Source organism: Ovis aries, chromosome 11 (assembly GCF_016772045.2).
Source record: "Ovis aries strain OAR_USU_Benz2616 breed Rambouillet chromosome 11, ARS-UI_Ramb_v3.0, whole genome shotgun sequence".
NCBI lineage: Eukaryota > Metazoa > Chordata > Mammalia > Artiodactyla > Bovidae > Ovis > Ovis aries.
The window spans coordinates 37,730,258-37,753,374 of record NC_056064.1 but is presented as its reverse complement, the minus strand read 5'-3'; the positions used below and the strand labels follow the sequence as shown (position 1 = coordinate 37,753,374).

At 45.9% G+C, this 23,117-nt stretch overlaps 1 pseudogene; it reads left to right on the top strand.

Moving 5' to 3' along the window:
* The first annotated feature begins 16,759 nt into the window (after nucleotides 1-16,759).
* Nucleotides 16,760-23,117, top strand: part of LOC101121617 (dnaJ homolog subfamily A member 2-like) — a 30,175-nt pseudogene continuing 23,817 nt past the window's right edge.

Genomic DNA, 23,117 nt, shown 5'->3' with positions numbered 1-23,117 from the left:
TCTCCTGCCCCCAATCCCTCCCATCATCAAAGTCTTTTCCAATGAGTCAACTCTTCACATGAGGTGGCCAAAGTACTGGAGTTTCAGCCTTAGCATCATTCCTTCCAAAAGAAATCCCAGGGCTGATCTCCTTCAGAATGGACTGGTTGGATCTCCTTGCAGTCCAAGGGACTCTCAAGAGTCTACTCCAACACTACAGTTCATAGGTGTCTGTTTTCTGAGACAAATCCAGGCCCCTGACCTCTCTGGATCCCAGCTCACACCTCCATCAGCTGCTAGGTTATGTCCCTAATCTGGCAGGAGGCACAGGGCTGGGAAATTTTCTTGCCATCATCAATCTTCTCCCCAGTTCAAAGGTCAAAAGTTAGAGATTTTGATTACCCCAGCCCTCCACCTCTGGGATGACACCACATTTTACTTGGGGTCAGCAGCCACACCTCTCCACTTCTGCAACATTCTTCAGAATGTGGGCTCCTCACCCACAACTCATACCTACCCTGGGGCCAGAGTGCTCATTAAGGGGCAGGCGGGGCAGAGGCGAATCTCACAAGAGATCCATCAGGGTGCTGAGCTGACAGGTGCAGGCACTAGCCTCCAGCCAGAGGAGAACCTGCCTCATCCAAGAGGACTTTGTCTGGAAAAGGAAGGAAGGATGGGAAAAAAGAGAGAGAGAGAGATCAGATCACTCTAATTATCCGGTTCTAAATCACCGAGAACCTTGGCTCAAACACCCAAGTGGTGGAGGATAGATTTTTCACCTTGACTCCTGATAATTTTCATTGATTTATGTGGCCTGAAAGCCTTTATTTGCTACTTAGAGGCAGCGTGCTTCTGCTTGGGAGGCCCGGGAATCCCCTTGATGCTCTCACCGTGGAGGTAGAGCTGGCTGTCCAGCCAAGGGCTGAGTTTCCTGCTTGGTTTCAGTTGCTGCCTGAGAGCCATGGGGCTTAATGGGAGCCGCTGGCCTGCCAAAGCCGCCTCCCTACTCCCGTCCCCTGAGCCTGCCTGCTTCTGGTCACAGCTCCTTGAGTTTAACACTCCTGGCAGCTTAGCATTCTGGTTTTTATGTGCTAGGCCATAATATTTGGTGAGCTGTGAGATGAGGTGGGAGCATTTGCAACTGGCACTTCCTTTCCGGCCCTGACCTGTGATTTGGGCCAATGGTGTGACAAAGCGAGGCCAGCCCTCCCCACCACTGTGACTCCCACCGGTGGCTATTTGGCCCCAGGTCCTTCCTTCCTTCTCTCCTCTTCCCCATGATCCCATGGCGGCTAGACTCCCATAGCTCATGGCTCTTGAAAGAGGGTATTCTGTCCACACATTCTAAATCATGAGCTCAGTTTAAATGTTTCAAAGAGCAATTCTGAGTCTGCCCAGGACCACATTCTAAAAGGGGAGGGGCATGTGTCAGGAGGAAGGCTTTCTAAATGTCACAGGCTATGTAAAAATCTTGACTGATGATGACAAACCGATGAGGAGGCCAGTGAGTCAGCCAGCAAAGGTCAAGTTTTCTGGGGGATTCGAAGCATAAGAGAGCAGTGGGCAGACTTTGAAAATTCCACTTCCTCTATCAGAGGCCCTTGATGAGTCATTTGGGCACCTCTGGTCCATTTCTCTCAGTATATGGCCCCTGAGTTTTCCCTGCTCCTTAACCTGGCCCAGGTGAACCCACAGTTCAGATTCCTGTGGGTCCCTCAGGCATCTTCCATCTACAGTTCTCTTATTTTCTGCTTTGTGTTCCCCCTCCGTGGCCTTCTACTTGCAGCTACTTTTCAGGAATAGAGTAGGTCTTGTTATGACAGCATGGTACAAGAAAATGTACTTGTTATTGTTAGGGAGTATATAGAGCTGATTATTCTTAGGGGGTATATAGATCAGGAGTTCTTTAATAAAGTTATTACCAGGAGATGATGCCCACCTAGATGCAGACCCAGCCTTCAGAAACAACAGGAACAGTGGAACCTCCTAAAGTGTCTTCTTTGGCACTTTGACCTAGACATAATAGGATGGATCAGGAAATTTCTGGATTCCTAGGGGAGAAGCAATGCAAATAAATAATTAGTATGAGACATTTAACTCATAATAAACATGTCTCATGATAGAAGTTTTAACAAGATTAACAAGATAGAAGTTTATTTTTCTCTCTCAGAATAGTCTAAGCTGTAGGTTGGCAAGAAGCTCTCCTTCATGCTGTCACTCAAGGACCCAGGTTCCTCATTCTTGCTTTTCCCCTATCCCCACCATCTTGCTTTTCCATTGTGGTCTTTGTCTGCTTGATCCAAACTGCTTTGAGGGTATATGCGTGTCCTGGGTCCCAGGGAGAACAAAAAGTATAAAAGAGGCATAAGCTAAGCTAAGCTAAGACACTTCAGTCATGTCCGACTCTGTGCGACCCCATAGACGGCAGCCCACCAGGCTCCCCTGTCGCTGGGATTCTCCAGGCAAGAACACTGGAGTGGGTTACACATTTGTTAAGGTCCCAGCCTGTAAGTGGTCCACGTCACTTCTTCCTCCATTCCCTTACCGAGAACTTAGTCACTTATGTACATATATGTGTGTGTGTGTGTATATATATATACACTCATCTATAATGACAACCTGGTGGCTCAGATGGTAAAGCGTCTGCCTGCAGTGCGGGAGACCCGGGTTCGATCCCTGGGTCGGGAAGATCCCCTGGAGAAGGAAATGGCAACCCACTCCAGTATTCTTGCCTGGAGAATCCCATGGATGGAGCCTGATAGGCTACAGTCCATGGGGTTGCAAAGAGTCAGACATGACTGAGCGACTTCACTTCACACTCATCTATACATACATACATACATACATACATATATATATATATATATATAGAGCCATGTGTCCAACCATTCAATTATTCTGAAAAAAGAAAGAATGGATTTTTTAATAGTGTTACCACATCAACCTATAAACACCACCAAATAGAGAATCTTCATTTATTATAAGGATGGAGATTTTGTTAAAGCTGGAACCCAGAAAAGTGTGATTCATAGAAGACATAATGTCTCAGGGGTTTGAAAAGAAACTATTTGATTTGTTTTTCCAGACATGAGACCTGGGGGCAGTCAGCAGTAAGCAAGAATGACCAATACCTATAATATTGCTTATATTTGAACAATGCTTTATATTTGAATAATGATTTCTATCTTATGAGGACCTTTTCCACACATTATCTGATTGAATGTGAAAGCATTCCTGATTCAGGAAAGCAAGGTTCAGAAAGGTGAAGGGTCTTGCTTGAAGTCACTCAACTCATAAGCTGCAAAGGTGGAATCAGAACCCAGATCTTCCAAATTCAAGTCCTGGAACTTTTTACATAACAATATGCTGCCTATTCAGGTTATAGTCCAGGAAGGTGACTAGTTGGATGTCCTGTGGGGAATCAGGGTTTTACATTTTTTTACTGGACTTCTTTTTCAGTCTCCATGTGATTTAGGTGTCATTATTAAGATATCAAAAGTCAGCTGAATAATAATAGTACTGGCTCTTACTTGTCGACCATAAATCTTATCTACGTGTCATGATGACCCAGGAAGGGAGACATAATTATCTTACAGAGAAGGAAACTAAAGAGGTTAGGTAACTTTTCCCAAACACACAGCTAATCAGCGATTGAGCCAGGACGCGAACCCAAGTTGATCTATGTCCTTTCTCTCTGTTCTGGCTTGAAATATGAAAGGTATTTGCTGCTTGGGCCTTAGGAAAGGACACACCAGCAAAGCTTGGTAATCACAAGCCTGAATTAGACCAAATTATTTAAGCTTTTCCCAAACTCCTGACCTCCCATTGGATATCTTAGAAATTGAACCTATAGTCAGGTCTTCACTTGCCATGACCTCCAGAGGCCCTTGTCCATTGGACTCACAGACGTTTTTGGTGTCCGAACTGGAAGGAAACAAAGTTCCTCTGATCCAACATGTCCTTTTTATAGATGGCAAAACTGAGACCCAGAAGGAAAAAAAAATAGCTTGCCAGTGGTGTCAGGACTAATTCTTTGGCAAAACCAACACATTCATTTGATTCTTGAGGCTCCAGGCCCCTGATGACCTCCTGGACTAAGCACTGGCCTTGGCTACCACCTGTCAGAGCTTTCTTCAAGCGAGGAAACAGGCGCAGAACTCACCGGGCTCTGTGCAGCCGCCGCTAAAGCTGTCCCTTCTCCCTATTCCATCCCCACCCCGCTGGGCGGGCTTGCAGTTTTTCTGAGGCAGGGCCAGCCTGTTCTGAGCTGCAAGATGTATTAATCAATTTGATGAGGATGTTAAAGCTTTCTCTTTGCAACTAATTATGGCCTGATTTATAGGCCTGGCCTTGGTTTGATAGAGCTCTCCTCCTGACAGGGATGAATGTGGTACTGGCATAGACCCCTTCATCTCTTCCATTTCTCTCTCTTCCTCCCTCCCCCCTCCCTCCCACGTCTCCAGCCTCCTGACTCTGCTCTTGGTTCCCACAGGAACACCCTAATGACACGTTGACAAGCTGGGAAGCATAGCCCCCTCTCTGGTGCATCCCCCTCTGGCACCACCGTCCCTAGTATATTCTCTGACATGGGCAGATGGAGGCCCTGGCAGGCCCCAGCCACCACTCAGGTGCTGAGCTTGAAGAAGCCCTACACCCATTCCTTCTGGAAACAGAGAATATTAAAACTATTTGGGGTTGACACAGCATCTTCTTTCCCAAACACTTGAAGAGCTTGTTATAATGAACTTCATGCCCGGTTGGATTGGGTTAAATGAAGGGTTTCAGATAAGTTTATTCTGGCTATTTTACAGATGGGAAAACTAAGGCAGGGAGGTGAACTTGCCTGTGATTGCATACACAGTAGAAGAGTTAAGGTGAGAATGAATTAGTGTCCCGGCTTCTAGCTCCAAGATCTTCACCCTGGTGTACTGTTCCTAGGAACCCCTGCCTCCAGGTTGGCTTCCTTGTATCCACAACAGTTTGACAGAAGAGGAACCCTTGTGCATACATTGGTTTTCTAATCTTAAGCATGAGGGGTTTTGTGATAGTGGTATGCAAATAAAATATGAGATAAGATCTAAATATTGGCACAGCATACGTACGCCTGTATACACTTACACATAGGCTGATTTCCAGTAATCTTTATGTCACACAAAAAAATAAGGAACAACCCCAAATACTCCCCTTCCCTAAATTTGAAAGCCACACTTGAAGGTACTGCTAATCAGTCCCCTCTCCCCAGAAGAGAAATTATTAAAGGAGATGAAATTCAGACTTGGTTGACTAGCTAGCTATCTCAGAGGACACTGGTGAAGGAAGGTGGGTTTAAAATATGTTTTAAATACTGTATAATAAGATTGGTGGGAAATCTTAATAGTGATGCTATTTAGTGGCAATATTCTTTTTTTCCAATATTCTTTTAAATTAAGGAAAGTTGGGGTTTTGGCCATACCACACAGCTTGTAAGATCTCAGCTCCTGGACCAGGGACTGAACCCTGACCATAGCAGTGAAAGGCCAGAATCCTAACCACTAGGCAACCAGGGAACTCCCAGGAAAATTTTAAACCTGCTATCCTCCTTGATCTTTAAATTATGTTAATGGTTGATGAGATAGGCCATATTATCCTCACCTGAAAAGTAAGCACAGAGATGTTAAAGATTTTGCCCAAGACCACTCAGCACGGTAGCAGGAGAGCCTAGCCAGATGGCTTAATTCATCACCTAGTTTCTACTCTTTTATCCTGCTTGTGATCTCCACCACTGTTATCCTCCATTTCCTCCCGTTTAATGCAGATATCCAAAAATCCTCTACATTTCTCTTTAGAGAAAAACATCAGGAGTGTGCTCAGGGTTTGAGAAGCAGAAACAGAGCCAGTGTTGGGTGTGTAATTAGGAGCATTAATCCAAATGACCAAGTTAATCCAATGGATCAATGACAAACATTTCCAAAAGCTCCAACCTGGAGACTTCCCTCGTGGACCAGTGGTTTGGAATCCACCTTTCAATTCAGGGAATGCAGGTTCCATCCCTGGTTGGGGAACGAAGACCCCACATGCTGTGGAGGAACTATGTCCACGTGCTGTATCTCCTGAGCTCACGTGCTCCAGAGCTCGCATCACAACTAGAGTCCCTAGGATGCACCGAAGGACTCTGCAGGACTCAACCAAGATCCTGAGGGTCACGACTAAGATCCAAAGCAGCCTAAATGATAAATAAATAAAAGCTCCTACTTGAATTGGGGGAGGGGATAGGTGGAGAGAAGGTAACCAGGAAGACAGGAGCAGGTGAAAGCCCTGAAAGATGGGGCTTGGTGTTGGGTTGAAGAGCTGAAGAGCCCGTGGTGCAAAATGAGAGGAACCAGTTCAGAGCCTCAGGAAGAACTAAGGACAGTCCTGATTTGCCTACATCTTTCTTTCTGGAAAGTCAATGCTCCCTTCTGGGGCACAAACTTTCCCAGGACCACATTTTCACGTGGAACCTGGAGCCTTATGTCCACAATCCCATGAGCATTATTACAGAGGCTTGTGACAAAGCAGAGTTTGCTCACATGGGCATTAAATAAGAAAGCAGTGAACAGTGAAGGATGAGGGGAAACCCAGGCCAAAAAGATTGAGACTGAGGGGGAGCTAGCTGGGAGGAGCAGGGTTAGTGAGTCCTGGTGAGTTGTGCTGAGTCTGCACACCTAAAATGTGGGCAAACCAGGCATCTAGAGGTCAAATGTAAAGGAAAGAGCCCTGGGCTCGGGCCAGAAGGCCTGTATTTGAATCTCATCTTTGATGCAGACTTTAGACAAGTCACTTCTCACCGTCTCTCCTTCTGGAAAGTAACAGGGTTGGACTTGAACTTAAAGTCACTTTTGACTTTGACCTTCTAGAACTCCTGACTTCCCAGTCGAAACCACCCTGTGCCATGGAAACAACCTCAATGTCCATTAACAGATGAATGGATACAGAAAATGTGGCACTCGTATACAACGGAATATTACTCAGCCACAAAAAGAATGAAATAATGCCATTTGCAGCAACATGGATAGACCTAGAGGTTAGGATACTAAGTGAAGTAAATCAGAAACAGAAAAACAAATACTATATGATATCACTTATAAGTGGAATTTAACATATTACATGAACTTCTGTATGAAACAGATACATAGACATAGGGAACAGACTTGTGGTTGCCAAGGGAGAAAGCTGGTAGAGGAGGGATGGCTTGGGATTAGCAGGTGCAAACTATTATGTATAGAACGAATAACCAACAAGGTCCTACTAGATAGCATATGGAACTCTTCAATATCCTGTGATAAACCATGGTAGGAAAGAACATAATAAGTATATGTATATGTATAACTGAATCACTTTGCTATACAGCAGAAATTAACACAACATTGTGAAATTAACTATGCATCGATAAAAACAAACAAACAAAAAACCACCCTGTGCACATGTTTTTCTAATTCTGTCTTCCCTCTGCACTCCCTACTGAGCACTTATTGGATTTGTTTTTTGGTGGGTAGAAGTCCCTGGTTTCTCCCACTAGACACAAGCCTCTGAAAGACAAGGACCATCTGGATCTCCTAGCTCTCGGAGCCTCCAGTAGAGAGCTTTGCTTGCCAAAGAGGCTCCATGAGGTCCTCAGACACCAACGCCTCTCCTGTCACGTGCACCTCTGTGTTCCTGAACCTGCCCCTGCCCTGGGCCCAAACCTCAGGGCTGCCTTGCCAGGAGCAGAGGATTCTGGGAGCCCTCCATGACTGCACATTAATCCCACTGGCGCTGGAGGCCCCTCCACCCTGAGGAGCTGACATTTCTTGATGAGGAGCCTGGCTGCCCTGAGTAGATGAAAAGCTGCCTTCACAGTGGAGTGAATTCCCTTAGACCCAAAGCAGCTGTTCCTCGATGTCTCCAAAAACAAAAATCCTCATGAATAAATATTAGGGGAGAAATGAGGTTTCCCAAGAACAAAAGCAGAGTTGAGGAAGTTATTGAAAGAAGATGGGATCTTTCATCTCATGAAATATGTCACTTGTATGTTGCCCCAGACTCCCCTTGCCAAACTCCCTCCCATTCTACTGACCCAGAGCCACATCCTGCTTCCCTTACATGGAAACAGGCAGCACCGAGGAGATCATCTGCTCAAATTTTCCTTCAGAGGAAAAGAGAAACCACAAACAGCTGCCCCACAGGCCCTCCTGCCAAATTCCAGCTTAAACTGGGGATCTCGATGACCTCATCAGTATCTGAGCTGGAACTCACTTCTCCAGAGACAGAGGGGCTGCCAGCATCGCTCCAGAGTCCCTGGAAGGAGAGGAGGATAGCTGGTGGGTTAGCACCTGGGCTACACACGCAGAGGTGTGCTGAGATCTGCACCCAAGGGCTGAGTCATAGACCAGGCCCTGCCTTGCCAGTTGGCATCTGGACTGCATCCCTCCCCCACCTCCCCCTACCCCTTCAAAAGCCCTTTGCTCCTGCAATCAAAAGAAGTCCTAATTAGAGCCTCATTCCTCTCATCTGGATCCCGGTGGAAATGCAAATACTCTTGGGAGAAAATGTACCTCTGTGAGAACGAACGTATCAGAGCCTGTCCAGGCTAATCTTGCCGAAACAGAAGGTCTAACAGAACAGGGGGACCCTGGGGAGGCAGTGGAGTGAAGGGATCAGGGCTTCAAAGCTCCTACAGGGTCAACAATGCAAGGGGAGCCTCAGACACCTTGTAGAACAAACCCCTCATGTGGCAGATGAGGAAACCAAGGCCTAGAGAAGGCAGCTGTCTCTCCAGGGTCACACAGCTAGTTAGTAGCAGGAGCTGCCACTCAAGTCTCCTACCTCTTAGCCCTGTGCCAGCTGCAGAAAAGGAAAGCCCAAGGCCTGAAGGAAAAACGTTGCCTGCTTCACAGTTTGCCTGGGGCTTCGCACCTCCACCTTCATAGAAGCTGGCTCCACTAGGAGTGACCTCTGTTCTTAGATGAGAGTAGTTGCAAGGGAGCGTGAGTGGATAGAAGGGAGTGGATGAGACTGGGGACCGGGTGAAGATCTTCCTGAACAGAGATTTTGAGAGAAGTCTGAATCTTCAACTGCATCAGACTGTGTAAATGATGTTAAACCTTGATTGAGAGAGGAGCTACTGGCTAGTACTGCTTTCTGGCCCCAGCTACCCAGAGGAAAATAGTCATGCTATTGTATTTGGAGGCAAAGGATGACACACTAGTAAATTATTCCTTGTTTGGATTCCTCTAAGGACACATTGGGCTTCCCTGGTGGCTCAGATGGTAAAGAATCTGCCTGCAATGCTGGAGTCTTGGGTTTGATCCCTGGATTGGGAAGATCCTCTGGAGAATGGAACCGCAACCCACTCCAGTATTCTGGCCTGGAGAATTCCATGGACAGAGGAGCCTGGCGGGCTACAGTCCATGGGGTCACAAAGAGTCAGACATGACTGAGCAACGAACACTTTCACTTTTTTCACAAGGACGCATTCCTTTCTTCCTTATCTTTGTTTCTATAAGAGAAGAAAAATGAGACCTTAGAATCAGATCTGGGATAGGTGGCTTAAACTTTAAAAAAAAAACCAAAACATTGTTTTATTATGGAGAAATATACATAACAAAATTTACCATCTTAAAAAAATGTTTTTGATGTATAGTTGATTTACAATATTGTTAGTTTCAGGTGTACAGCAAACTGATTTAGTTATATATACATATACATATATATATATATATATACACATATCTATATCTACAGTCTTTTTCTATACTTTTCCATTAAAGTTCATTACAAAATATTGGATATACATCCCTATGCTATACAATAAATCCTTGTTGTTAAAATTTGCCATCATGGGGAGTTCCCTGCTGGTCCAGTAGTCAGGACTCACTGCTTTCACTGCTGTGGCCCAGGTTTAATCCCTGGTCAGGAAACTAAGATCCTGCAAGCCAATCAGTGCTGCCAAAGAAAAATTTACTATCTTATTCATTTTTAAGCATTCAGTTCACTAGTGTTTACATTCACATCGGTAAGCAACCAATCTTCCTATCTCCTTTCATCTTGAAAAACTGGGTGCCCATTAAACAAATATTCCCCGTGCCCTGCTCCCCTATACCCTGGCAACTACCATTCCACTGTCTGTCTCTATGACTTTGTTCTGGGTACCTCATTTAAAAAGAATCATTCGGTATTTTTCTTTTTGTGACTGGCTGATTTCAGTTAGCGTAATGTCCCTAAGTTTCATCCATGTTGCCGTGCAAGAAATGTAGGATTTCCTTCCTTTCTGAGACTGAATAATATTCCATTGTATGCATATGCACATTTTTGTTCATTCATCTGTGGTGGACACTTGGGTTGTTTTGCCTTTTGGTGATGATGAATAGTGATGCTATGGTCATGGGTTGGACCATACTGAGACCCTGCTTTCAATTCTTTTGAGTATATGCCCAGAAGTGGAATTGCTGAATCAGATGGTCATCCTATTTTTAATTTTTTGAGTAAATGCCATACAATTGACTTAAACTTTGGAGGCTTTGGTTTCTTCACCTATAAAATCGGCTCAAAGTTGTTATGGATATTGTAGAAATAATGTACAGAAGGCTCCTGGCTTGAGACTTGGTACAAGGACTTGGTACCATTCCTTGGTACAAGGAATCTAAGAAATTATTTTTCCCCATGGACTCTTGAGGGGTTGTGTTTTATTTCTGCGCCCCAAGCTTTTAGCACAATGCCAGAGTTGGTGTTGGATATATGACTGTTAGTGAATGAATAAATAATCAATAAATGGATCCTTATAATCCCTAGAGTACTTAGAATAATTCCTGTATACTATAAGTATTCAATAAATGTAAGTTGAATGAATATGTGTATTATTTCTTATAGATGCTTATTTTTCCTATATCCCACTACATGAGAAAAGGAATTTATTCATGTCTCTAAAGTTCCTGGCAGGACAATTCAGAATCAAATATTTGGCCTTTTGCTACTTATGCCAGTGCTGACAAGGACTCCCACTTTCTAAGGTCCCTCCCTTTTCTTCCCCTAGAGCAAGTGAATCCCATTGCACAAGGAGGGTAAAGAAGGAAGATCCCCACGTGAAAGTAACCAGAGCACTTCTAGGCTGCACTAGACATGCTAGCGTTGCTTGCTTCCTGTTATATTCATAGAACACTCACCATGGGCTCCGAGGCATATTGCAAAGCCTTGTCTGTGTTGGATCCTTTTAGTCCATGCAACTCAGGGAATTTCAGACACCAGCCCCAAGTCCAACAGCAATTACCAAGTCTCACCTCTCAGAGCATCTCCATTCTGTGACTGCCTGCTTGACCCAGGGACTTACCAGATCTTATGATGGAACTGAATTTTTTTCTTCCAGCAAGTTTGGCTTCTACTTCTCTAAGCACTGCCCACAGTACACCCAATGTTTTAACAACTCAGCTCCCTGGAACCTCTGTATACCGTCTTTTCTTTTTCTGAAACGTCCTTCCTATTCACAGGTATATTGGCCAAAACTGCCTACAGTGGTGACTGGAATAAAGATCAAGAGGGAGGAAAATTCCCTCCTGGGTGTACGGATTGGGAACTCAGGGTGGATGTCCTTACCACCTTACACAAGACCTGTCACACGGGAAGAGCTCAGTTAAGTGGAATAGGCAAATAAATGTTGGTGTCACGTACCACATTCCTATATGATTCTCTTTAGGTTACCCGGTGCCCGGCATGAGCTTCAGAAACATGTCTCTCCCCTGACAGGATGTCTCCTAACCCAGAGGCACTATCTACCTACTCTATGGAACCCTTCTGGGTCCAAATTCCTGCCACCTCCATATTCTATTAAACAATAACAACAACCATGTCCTATGAGCTCCAAAACTTCACCAAGAACCTTGCTTATGATGACAACTTAGACCAGGGCTTCTCGACCTCAGCATTTTTGACATTCTGTTCAGATAACTCTTTGATGTGGGGGGCTGTGCAGTGAACTATAGGATGTTTAGCAACATGGCCCCCACTCTCTAGATACCAGGAGCAACTCCCTCTCAGTTTCAACAAGTGAAAACATCTCCAAACAATACCAGTTGTCTCTTGTGGTTTTAGTGGGTGGGGGAAGGAGGCAAAACCACTGGCTTAGACTGAAGCAGAAGTAATTTCTCTACTTTTTATCGCCTTATGGGAATGGAAAATATTTCTCACGTAGAGGAAAAGTTAAGAACTGATGACTAATGTAATTCCAACCCCTAGGGTTTCTCAGAATTGAAACTGGGAGCACTCCAGGTGAGATAATCCCTGACTGGGACAAAATTTCCATGTCACGTCATTGGCGTGCAGAATGAAATGACAGAGAAAGGAAATGGAAAAGTGTGAGGGCATGCCCCAGCAGAAGTTACTGGAAATGACAGTGACTCTCCATTCCTCAGATGGGACCTGCCAGTATTCTAAATCTAGAGTCACATACATGAAGGCCCACTCTGGTTGGACTGTACCTGCCTGCAGAAACTGGTGCCCAGAGAGACTAAATAACATTCCTGATGTTGCACAGCATATCAAAGACAAAATCAGGACTCGAACTCCCTTTGAAGTTGGACATCTGAAAAACATGAGCACCCTCAGCTGCCCAGGGCCTTTTCTTTTTTTTTTTTTTTAATTTATTTATTTATTTTAATTGGAGGCTAATTACTTTACAATATTGTAGTGGTTTTTGCCATACATTGACATGGATCAGCCATGGGTGTACATGTGTCGCCCATCCTGAACCCCCATCCCACCTCCCTCCCCATCCCATCCCTCAGGGTCATCCAAGTGCACTGGCCCTGAATGCCCTGTCTCATGCATTGAACCTAGACTGGCGATCTGTTTCACATATGGTATTGTACATGTTTCAATGCTATTCTCTCAAATCATCCCACCGTCGCCTTCTCCCACAGAGTCCAAAAGTCTGTTCTTTACATCTGTGTCTCTTTTACTGTCTCACATATAGGGCATTGTTACCATCTTTCTAAATTCCATATATATGCATTAATATGCTGTACTGGTGTTTTTCTTTCTGACTTACTTCATTCTGTACGATAGGCTCCAGTTTCATCCACCTCATTAGAACTGATTCAAATGCATTCTTTTTAATAGCTGAGTAATATTCCATTGTGTATGTGCCACAGCTTTTTTATCCATTTGTCTGCTGATGGACATCTATGTTGCTTGCATGTTCTGGCTGTTGTAAACAGTGCTGTGATGAACATTGGGGTACATGCGTCTTTTTCGATTCTGGTTTCCTTGGTGTGTATGCCCAGCAGTGGGATTACTGGGTCATATGGGTGTTCTATTTCCAGTTTTTTTAAGGAATCTCCACGCTGTTCTCCATAGTGGCTGTACTAGTTTGCATTCCCACCAACAGTGTAAGAGGGTTCCCTTTTCTCTACACCCTCTCCAGAATTTATTGCTTGTAGACTTTTGGATCACAGCAATTCTGACCAGTGTGAGATGGTACCTCATTGTGGTTTTGATTTGCACTTCTCTGATAATGAGTGATGTTGAGCATCTTTTCATGTGTTTGTTAGCCATCTGTATGTCTTCTTTGGAGAAATGTCTGTTCAGTTCTTTGGCAGGGCCTTTTCTTTTGTCTGTCCAAACTGACTGTAGAAGCACAGACTAGACCAGAAAGACAGAAGTATTTGTGTGTGCTCTTGGCTTGGGGGTTGGGGTGTGGTTAGGGGGACAGGACTGTTCACAACAGCCGGCCATTTCCCGAAATGCTTTGGGGTGGCTGACTTCTAAGCACACTATCTCACTTTCTTGTTGTTGCGTGGAGATAAGCTATCGACTCCTGCACAGGATCAGCTGAGGAAGTTGGGAGGGAGGGGAGGCCTTGGCAGCCGGCAGGAAAGGGCTGGCAGCAGAAAAAGCAAAGCATCCTGGGGACAAAACTGCTGACTGGACTGTTATGCAGGAAAGAAGGAGGGAAGGAAAGGCAAGGTGAGGGGAGAAAATATGGAGGGGAAAGGCAGAGGGACCCACAAAAACTAGCAAGACTCAACAAAACAGACACCAGGAGAGAATTTTTCTGCTCTTTCTATTAAATGTGTATTTTCTCACCAAGCTGTAGACATGCCACTTTAAAATGTGCTTTTCTTCCGTCTTGGCCTTCAAAGAGTTACTGCAAACCAAATATTCTTTTTTTGCATTTCTATTTTTTTAATTGAAATATAGTTGACTTACAATATTGTGTTAGTTTTGGATGTACAGCAAAATGATTCATTACATTTTGATTCAGGTTCTTTTCCCTTATAGGTTATTTCAGAATACTGAGTAGAGTTCTCTGTGCTATACAATAGTTATCTTTTTATACATAGTAGCATGTATATATTAATCCCAAACTCCTAATTTATCCCTCTCCTTCAAACCCTGAAGCTGGGAAAGTTTGAGGGCAGGAGGAGAAGGGACGACAGAGGACGAGATAGTTGGATGGCATCACTGATTCAGTGAACATGAGTTTGGATGAACTCCAGGAGATGGTGAGGACAGAGAGGCCTGGCGTGCTGCAGTCCATGGGGTCACAAAGAGTTGAACGTGACTGAGCGACTGAACAACAACAACTCAAACCATATATTCTTAAAACTTATCCAGTAAAGAATCAAGTCTTCAATAGTAATTTACTGTGTGATCGCAGAAAATTTATTCAACTGTTCTCAGGTTTATGCTCCCCTCTTTAAAAAAATGCAAAGGGCTTCCCTGGTGGCTCACTGGTAAAGAATTCTGCCAGTGCAATAGACAAAGGTTCGATCCCTGGTCCCAGAAGATCCCACATGCTGTGGAGCAATGAGGCCCATATACCGAAACTACTGAGCTTGCGCTCCAGAGCCTGGGAGCTAACTACTGAGTCCACATGTTGCAACTGCTGAAGCCTGCGCCCTAGAGCTTGTGCTCTGCCGCAACAAGAGAAGCCACCACAATGAGGAGCCTGCTTACCGCCACTAGAGAGTAACCCCTGCTTTCCGGAACTAGAGAAAAGCTCACTCAGCAACAAAGATCCAGCACAAAAATAAATAAATAAAATTATATTTTAAAAATGCAGAGACTATCCCACCAGCTGCAAGGAGAGGCTTCACTGTCTAACTCACTAGAAGTGCTAAAGAGCTGTTCTTTCATCTGGAAATACCCAGGGAGAGATTTTCTTACCAAGAGCTTTTACATCCTCATTCATTTGAATTGTCGCTCTGGGAGCCAGGCAGGGAACAGGTATTTTTATTTTACTTTAATGGATAAGCAGTGGTATAACTAGTGACAAATGGATCTCTCCTCTGTTACACTCCTCTGTTACACTCCTCTGCGTACTATGAACAAGGCCCTCACTTTCTCCTTTGAGCTGGATTCCAGGACTTGGCTGAGTAGACCAGATTTGAGGGAGTGTGGGTTCCTGTGCTTTGGGGAGGGGAGGGACTCACAGACTAGCAGAGAGGCTGCTGGTGTCATCAAAAGTCTTGAATTCAAGAGCCTCTCTTCTGAACCCAGCTGCCAGAGCCCCTCACAGTTCTGTGGGTCCACAGTTTTGGCTGCTCTGGCTTGGCCTCACCTCTGGGACTAAAAAACAGCAGAGGACATTCTATCCTCCTCTGACAGACCAAGTCAGGGTTGAGTTAGGAATCAAGAATCACAATAAAAAATACCCAGGTTTGTACCCTTAGTGAGCAAACAGAGTTACTACTTCTTCTTCTGTTGTATAAGGTCACTCCCAATTCCTCTTTCCTCAAGCTTTCCTCTCCATTCCCAGCCAACATGTAGGTGGCAGCTGTTTCTTTATTTATACCCTTTTCCAAAGCCCACATCCTCCAGGAGGTCTACTCAGGTTACCCTGCTTTGAGGAATCCTTCCTTTACTTTGTTATTAGATACCCAAATTCGTCTTCAAGAACAAGACCCTGCACACACAGAAAGACAACAGTAAATTAGGAGTGAGTTATATGGCTAGTGTAATGTATATGCTAGCGTGTAAGTTAATGCCACGTGGAGGAAATCCAGAACTGTCCCTGATGATACACTGCCTTGGGCTCGGAAATTCCCATTTTTAGGGAACTGGTTCCTGCAGAGTTGAAGGGATTATGATTCTATTAGTCACGGGGCTGATTCCCCTTGGTTGTTAGAATGAGTCAAACGCAGCCCTGGCCCTGAGCCCCATCTCCCCAGAACCAAGTTGGAGAAGGTACCCCATTGGATGAGGGTTTCACCCAGAACCCGCCCCCCTTCCTTGGATAGCACTGTCCTGCTCGCTGCTGAAGTATCTCCTCTCTGTTCAGACATCCAGGACAGAAGAGTCTCCAAAGGGAGGAGGGCTCCCACATGCCCATGAGGAAGGGGAGTTCTGAGTTCAAGTCCAGGAACAGCCATAGAGAGAGGAAGGACCAGCGAACAGGACAGCCTTTCCCTCCTCCCTGCGAGGATACAAAAGCACCAAGCAGCACCAGTATCACTCTATCCTAAAGTGATGTCCAAGACCATTCCCGGCCCCTCTGCCTCTTCTGAAATGGTCAGTCACAGAGAGAGCTCCCTTAACCTTGGAGCAGTCCCCTGGGCCAGGCTGGGTCAGGTGACAACTCAAGGAAGCTCCCGGGACAGGGAAAGAGTAGGCGCATCCAGGCCCAGGGTCCTCTCCAGCCCCTGCCGCGGCTGCACCGGGGCAGCAGGTGCAGTTTCCCAGCAGGATGGAGCGGGTGGCTCTGCTCTTGACAAATTGTTTTTCAGGGCGGTACACTCTTGGGTGCATGAACTGAAGGTGCGAAAGAGAGAGACGGCAAGGAGGGAGGGAGATGAGGGGCGTCCGGAGAGCAGAGAAGCGAGGCGGGCGGGTGGCTGCGGTTCACATCCTCCGGCGGGCGCACCGGCCGCCGCTAGGGTGCAGCTGTGGGCTGATGCGGGCGCCGGGCCGCGGGCGGAGCGCGCCGGAGACCCGCTGGCAGCGCTGGCGAGGAGGTTCGGGTGTTGTGTTTCCACTGTAACGATAATTAGGCGGATTCTGTGTTTATTTAGGCTGAGAGCTGTAAGATAAATGACAGCTTCGAAGATGCTTTTCAGCACTTCATAAATCACCCACCGGCCCGGGCAGTTTGCTTCTGCCACGTCTGGGTTCTTCCTCGCGTCCTCCCCGCCACCCCCGCCACCAACCCCCCACCCCGCCCGCACTCACCGGGAAGAGGGCACCCCCGGGACGACCCGGGTGCTCTCGCCACACAGGGCAGAAGAGCAAAGGGGAAAGTGTGTCCGTCCTTCCCGAAGCTCGCCGGCGCCGGGCAGCGGCCGGGAAAGCTGTCAGGAGAGACGCTTCCCCCCAAAGGGGTCCCCGCGGGCCTGGGGGGCTCGCTTGACGGGCAGGCCTGCCCTCCTCCGGGAGAATACGGTCTCTAATGGGCTCTAATTCAAGCTCTCTTCCCCGTGCCTCGCCGACACAGCTGGAGATTTACAGGAGACGCAGACAAGTATTTATAGTGTTGCTTCTTCCTCCAGTGACAGTCCTCGCCTCTCCCGGGGACTCCGCCGGGCAGAAGGGTCCTGTCCTTGCCCCCCGGGAGAGCACATTCTTGCATAAGGCTTGTGGCCAACAGGCTGTCTTTCTATGGGAGCTTGGGACTCCTTGACCACTAAGAAGGGCAAAGACTTGGAAGGTGAGGCACCCCCTAGTCAGGCCTGAGTCAGGTCAGTTCAGTCCTTGGGAAGAGGGACTGGGTGTGGGGAGTCAGATGCTGAGCCTGTGGAAATGTGACCGGAAGCTGCAAAGGGCACAGTGGAGGTGATACCTTCCCACGTGGAGGTTTCAAGTCAGACACTGCGGGATCTCAGGTCAGATATCAGGGTGGCTGGTATGTCCCCTTCTCCCAGTTTGAAAACATGGATCTGGGGAAACTGGCCTTGGGTCAGACAGCCAGGTTAGCCTTCGGTAGGCAACAAGCCCCAATAATCTTCTTATGAGACCAGTGCTGCCAAACTCAGGTCATCCACAGCTTGGGGAAGTCCAACCAAGCCACCAAGGAGAGGGAGGGATTTCTGGCTCCAGACACCACACTAGTGAGAAGGGCAGGCATACAGCCACTGCCCTCCTCCACCTGCTGTCACTTCAATCATGTCCGACTCTGCAACCCCTTGGACTGTAGCCCAGCAGGCTCCTCTGTCCATGGGCTCCTCTAGGCAAGAAGGCTGGAGTGAGTTGCCATGCCTTCCTCCAGGGGATCTTCCCGATGGATGGAACCAGCCTCTCTTATGTCTCCTTCATTGGCAGGCGGGTTCTTTACCACTGGCACCACCTGGGAGGCCCTCCACCTGCATAGCTTTCACCTAATAAAGGGTCTGCTGTTACACTGGAGAACAAAGGCAGCTTCCCATGTGGAACACTCTGCCTACTGGTAGTCCAGGAATCACAGCCCCTGGGTTTGTAGAGCCCATCCTCACTGGGAGGGCGCTATCTGGACCGCCAGAATGCACCCAGAAAAGAAGAAACTGGGCCAGACACTAAGCTTCAGAGATTGGAAGATTAGCTACTGACATTTCTGTTTTGTAAGGCATGAAAGAGGCTGCTCTTTCTCTGACAAGGAAACTAAGCAGAAAGGACAAATGTGGTGGGTCAGGTCCCCAGCTCAGGGGCTCTGAATTGTCATGCTAGTGCTGGGTAATCCCATGAGCTCCATCAGAGCTCTATTCAGCATTCATCAGGCACCATCTCTGTGCCAGACACTGCAGTATGTGCTGGAAATAAAAGATGAGAGATACATCCCCTCTACTAGAAGGCGATCTCTGGAAGATACATGTCTTCTACTCTAAGAATGCGTGCATGCTCAATCGTACCCAGCTCTTTGCAACTCCGTGGACTGTAGCCCACCAGGCTCCTCTGTCCGTGGGTTTATTACAGCAGGAACACTGGAGTGGGTTGCTATTTCCTTCTCCAGGGGATCTTCCCAACCCAGGGATCGAACCTGCATCTCTTGTGTCTCCTGCACTGGCAGGCAGATTCGTTACCACTGAGCTACCAGGGAAGCCCTCTAATGGAAGAGATGAACATAAAAACAAAGCATTACAAACAGCTATAGGATGAGGACTGGTACTTAATTGATGAGACGTATTTCCTTTTTCAGCAAGGGTGTTCAGTTCTCCATAGTGGAATATTGCTTAAGTCTGAGTAAAGCTATGGAAATACTGTAGTTAAGAACATGGACTCTACTGGCGGACACATCGAGCTGAAGTTCCACCTCTGCCACTTACTAGTTATATGATCTTGGGCAAGTTTAACTTCTTGTGCCTCTTCTATAAAATGAGAAGAATGATTCCTGTGATTATTATTTTATTGGGGTTACCTCATAGGGTTATAGTGAAGTTTAAGTGAGAGGATGCCAAAGTACCTGGAATATAATAAATGCTCAATAACTATTAGCAATGGGGGTGGGGGGTGGGGTTGTGGGGGAGAGAAAGTCAGAGAAATGCTCCAGTCCCCTGAATAAGAGAGCAGTAAAGCTCTTGCACAGTCACTGCCATCTTCTCCAGTTTCACAGCATTGTATCAGGATATAAAAGGCTTGGGTTCTAATCCCACCTCTTCCCTTAGCTGGTGATGTGTTCTTGCTCAGTTTCTGAGTTTCAATTCCTCCCTTGTCAAAAGAAGGGGTGAACTTCCTTCTACAGTCTTTTCACCTTAGACATTTTCTAGTTCTATTTAAGAATACACACAAAAAGTGAACATTAATATGTATATCGATAATTTTACAAGTCAATTAACAAAATTCATTGTCGCAACAGTCTCTAAGCGATGCTCAATCACTGATAAATGTCCTTTGTGGCACTCAAAATGATGATATTTTAAAAGCTGTCCCCAGTCCTGATAAATATCTCTGTGATGCTATCAATAGCGCAGTAACGACACTGAAGCTGTAGCAAGGTCAAGATTGAAGAGATCGAATCTCTAATCCCAGAACCATTTCAGAAGCTGACTCCAGGCACAGGTTACTTGGAAGAACTTAGATCTACTGTTTTTCTTCTGGAGACTTGGATCTCTCTGATTGACTCATCTTCATCCTTTCAACTCTCCTTGTTCATCCAATTTAATCAACTCTACTGTATATTTCCATGTGCCAGACATCTTGGCTAGATGCTTAGTATAAAGACAAATGTGACTCCTTTCCTCCAAAAGTTCACTGTCTTTTAAGGAGAGATACATGAAAACATACCAAATAAATGTAATAAAATATTGTAAATGCTGTGATGGAAGTCTGAGGATGGGACACTGAGGGTGGCCAAGAAGAAGTGGTTGATTATCTCCCATGCCTCCATAGCATTCTACACATCCATACTTGTATGAATGAATCAACCAGCAAAGAGCCTGGAGTAGAAGATTTTGGTGAGGAGAATAGCAGGAAGGGAAAGAAAGCTATCTGCCTCCCAACAATGCTATGAAACAAACAAAGCAGTAAATTAAAGGCAGGAGGCATGGAGTTACACATCTCTGAGAACAACTCCTTGAAGCTAGAAACTGATATACCCTGAAGCTGGTATTGCCTTTCTCTCTGATCTAGCTTGTAGACAATCCTAAGGCTGCACATTGCCTAGCCAAAACAAGTTGAGCAGGGTAGGGACAAAGGCGGGCCAGGAGGACTTTCTGCCCCCACACACCAGAAGAGCTGAATCTCCTCCCCAGACTGTGATGTGGAAGCAAAATAGTCATAATGCCAGCTACTGAGGAAGTTGGACAAAGATGAACCAAGCCTCTCTAATCTTCATGTGATCAAAGGCCACATTGCATCTTGTTGCATCTGGGGCTCACTTGCTCTATAGCTAAGGATCTGGCATGCTCAAAGGAAGACAAATTTATAGGTTTATCTGTCTTATGGCCCACAGATTTCACCAAACACCAAGAAGGCTGGGTGAGAACATGTGGGCAGGGCAGCACAACTAGCCGTGCCCAGGTAGAAGAGCCCCCAAATACATGCCCTGTTCACAGTGGGGAGGGTTGACACCTTCCTTGGAAAAGATAGTACATTCCTTTCACTTATGCGTTGGTGTGAAGTGCTAAAGTACAAGAAGGGGAACAGCTGTCAAATTTACTACTGAGGTCCATCTTCATAGCTCAGATCTTCAGAAAATATTTTACGATATGATAATTCAACCCTCCTCAGAGCTTTGCTTCATTTCTGCTCCCTTGGAGAAGCAAGCAAAGAAAGCTAGGCGTCTCTAACTCAACCCTGTGTTTGTTTAGATGCACTGAAATCCCCTGTGCGGTTAACTTTAGCTTTTTCCCATTGTCAACAATCTCAGAGAAAGCCTCAAACACTAGCCAATGTTTACAAGCAGATCTCAGTAACTGTCACCCAGTAATCTCTTTCTTCTGACCCCTGGCTTCAAACTTGGCTCTGCCAGTGCTCTTGACTTTTCCCACACTTTCCAAGCTTCCAGTCAAAGAACATGCAGCACAGCCTGTTCTCCAGTGTGAGCATGTAAATTCTGCCCTCAACAACTCCAGGCCCTCCCAGCTCCTGGCTTGGACCCTATCCAGAGGACAGATAGGCACAGACAATGGAATATCTTTTTAAAATCTGCCCTTCAGGTTGAGAAGTTGGTGTCCCTAATTCCTGCCAGGAGGACCTGTAATTTGAATGTTACTCTAAGACTAGAGAGAGGAGTCACCAAAACCTGGAACACTACTTCACCGGTATGCCTTGATAATCAACAGTTGAGAGCTTGGACTAATGCTGGGTAATTCTATTTGACTCAACAAACATTTGTTGAGTACATGCTAAATGCCAGGCACTGTGACAGGTGCTGGCAATTATTGCTAACAGCCTGTCCTTCTGAAGCAGTTGGCTCAGGTTAGAGATGCTGTTACATAGCTGGGGGAAAAGGGACCGAAGGAAGAACTGAGCTCAATACCACAGCTCTCCCTCTTTCAGAGAGCATCTTACATGTGAGAAAAACAGGAGCACAAAGGGGCCAGGTCGCAGCACATTTCATTTGCACTGAGTCAGCTGCTTATCTCTCCTTCTTCTGAATTCTGGCCCGGTAGACAGAGCTGGGGATGTGGAATCAAAAAATGTTGGGTCCAGGGACTTCCCTGGTGGCCTAGTGGCCACTCGCAATGCAGGGGGCCCTGGGTTTGATCCCTGCGTCAGGGACCTAGAGTCCACATGCTGCAACTAAAGATCCCACATGCCACAACTTAGACCTGGCTCAGCCAAATAAATAAATTTAAAAAATAAAAAGACTTGGATCCAAATTCCAAATCCTGCATTTAGTTGTATGAGCATGGGCAAGTTTCTTGACCTCCGAGTCTCAATTTCCATTGATATGTAGCGAAAATAAAAGTAGTTGTCCTGCCTACCTCATAGATAGAGAATATCAGATGAGATCATGTAATAGAGACCAGTGCTTCTCAAACTTTAATGGGCCTGTGATTCACCTGGGGATCTTGTTAAATTACAGACTCAGGGTCAGTGGATCTGGGTAGGCCTGAGATTCTGCACTTTTAATAGGTTCCCAGATGATGCTATTGAGGCTGATCCAAATCACACTTTGGGTAAAACATTATGGACTATTTACTGGTGGTGGTGGTTTAGTCACTAAGTCATGTGACTCTTGCGACCCTATGGATTATAGCCTGCCAGGCTCCTCTGTCCGTGGGATTCTCCAGGCAAGAATACTCGAGTTCGTTGAGGTTTCCTTCTCCAGGGGATCTTCCCGACCCAGGGATCGAACCCAGGTTTCCTGCATTGCAGGCAGATTCTTTATTGAGTGAGCTACAAGGGAAGACTGGACTGTTTACTAATCAAATGGAAAGGATGGCTCTGAGGAACATCTGCACTAACTAAACATCCAAAACGCATTCAGAAATCCATAGAGCCCTACTGAGTGAGTAGAACTGAGGTAGGCAGTCACTGTGTGGGTAACAAGAAATTTACGACGTGTCTTTGCTTACTTAGGTGAAATTATTAGAGGATAAGAATCCATCCAAACTTAGCAGCTGGGTCAAAAAAAAGAAAAAGGGATTCTTCTATCTCCTTCAGTTAAAAATATTTACCCTGGATGTAAAAACACTGGAATAAAAATCAGGAGGTCCTTCATCCTATTAAATCATATCCTACAGATTGCAACTATCTCCTGCCAAATTCTCATCAAATCTTTTGAAACTGTTGGAACA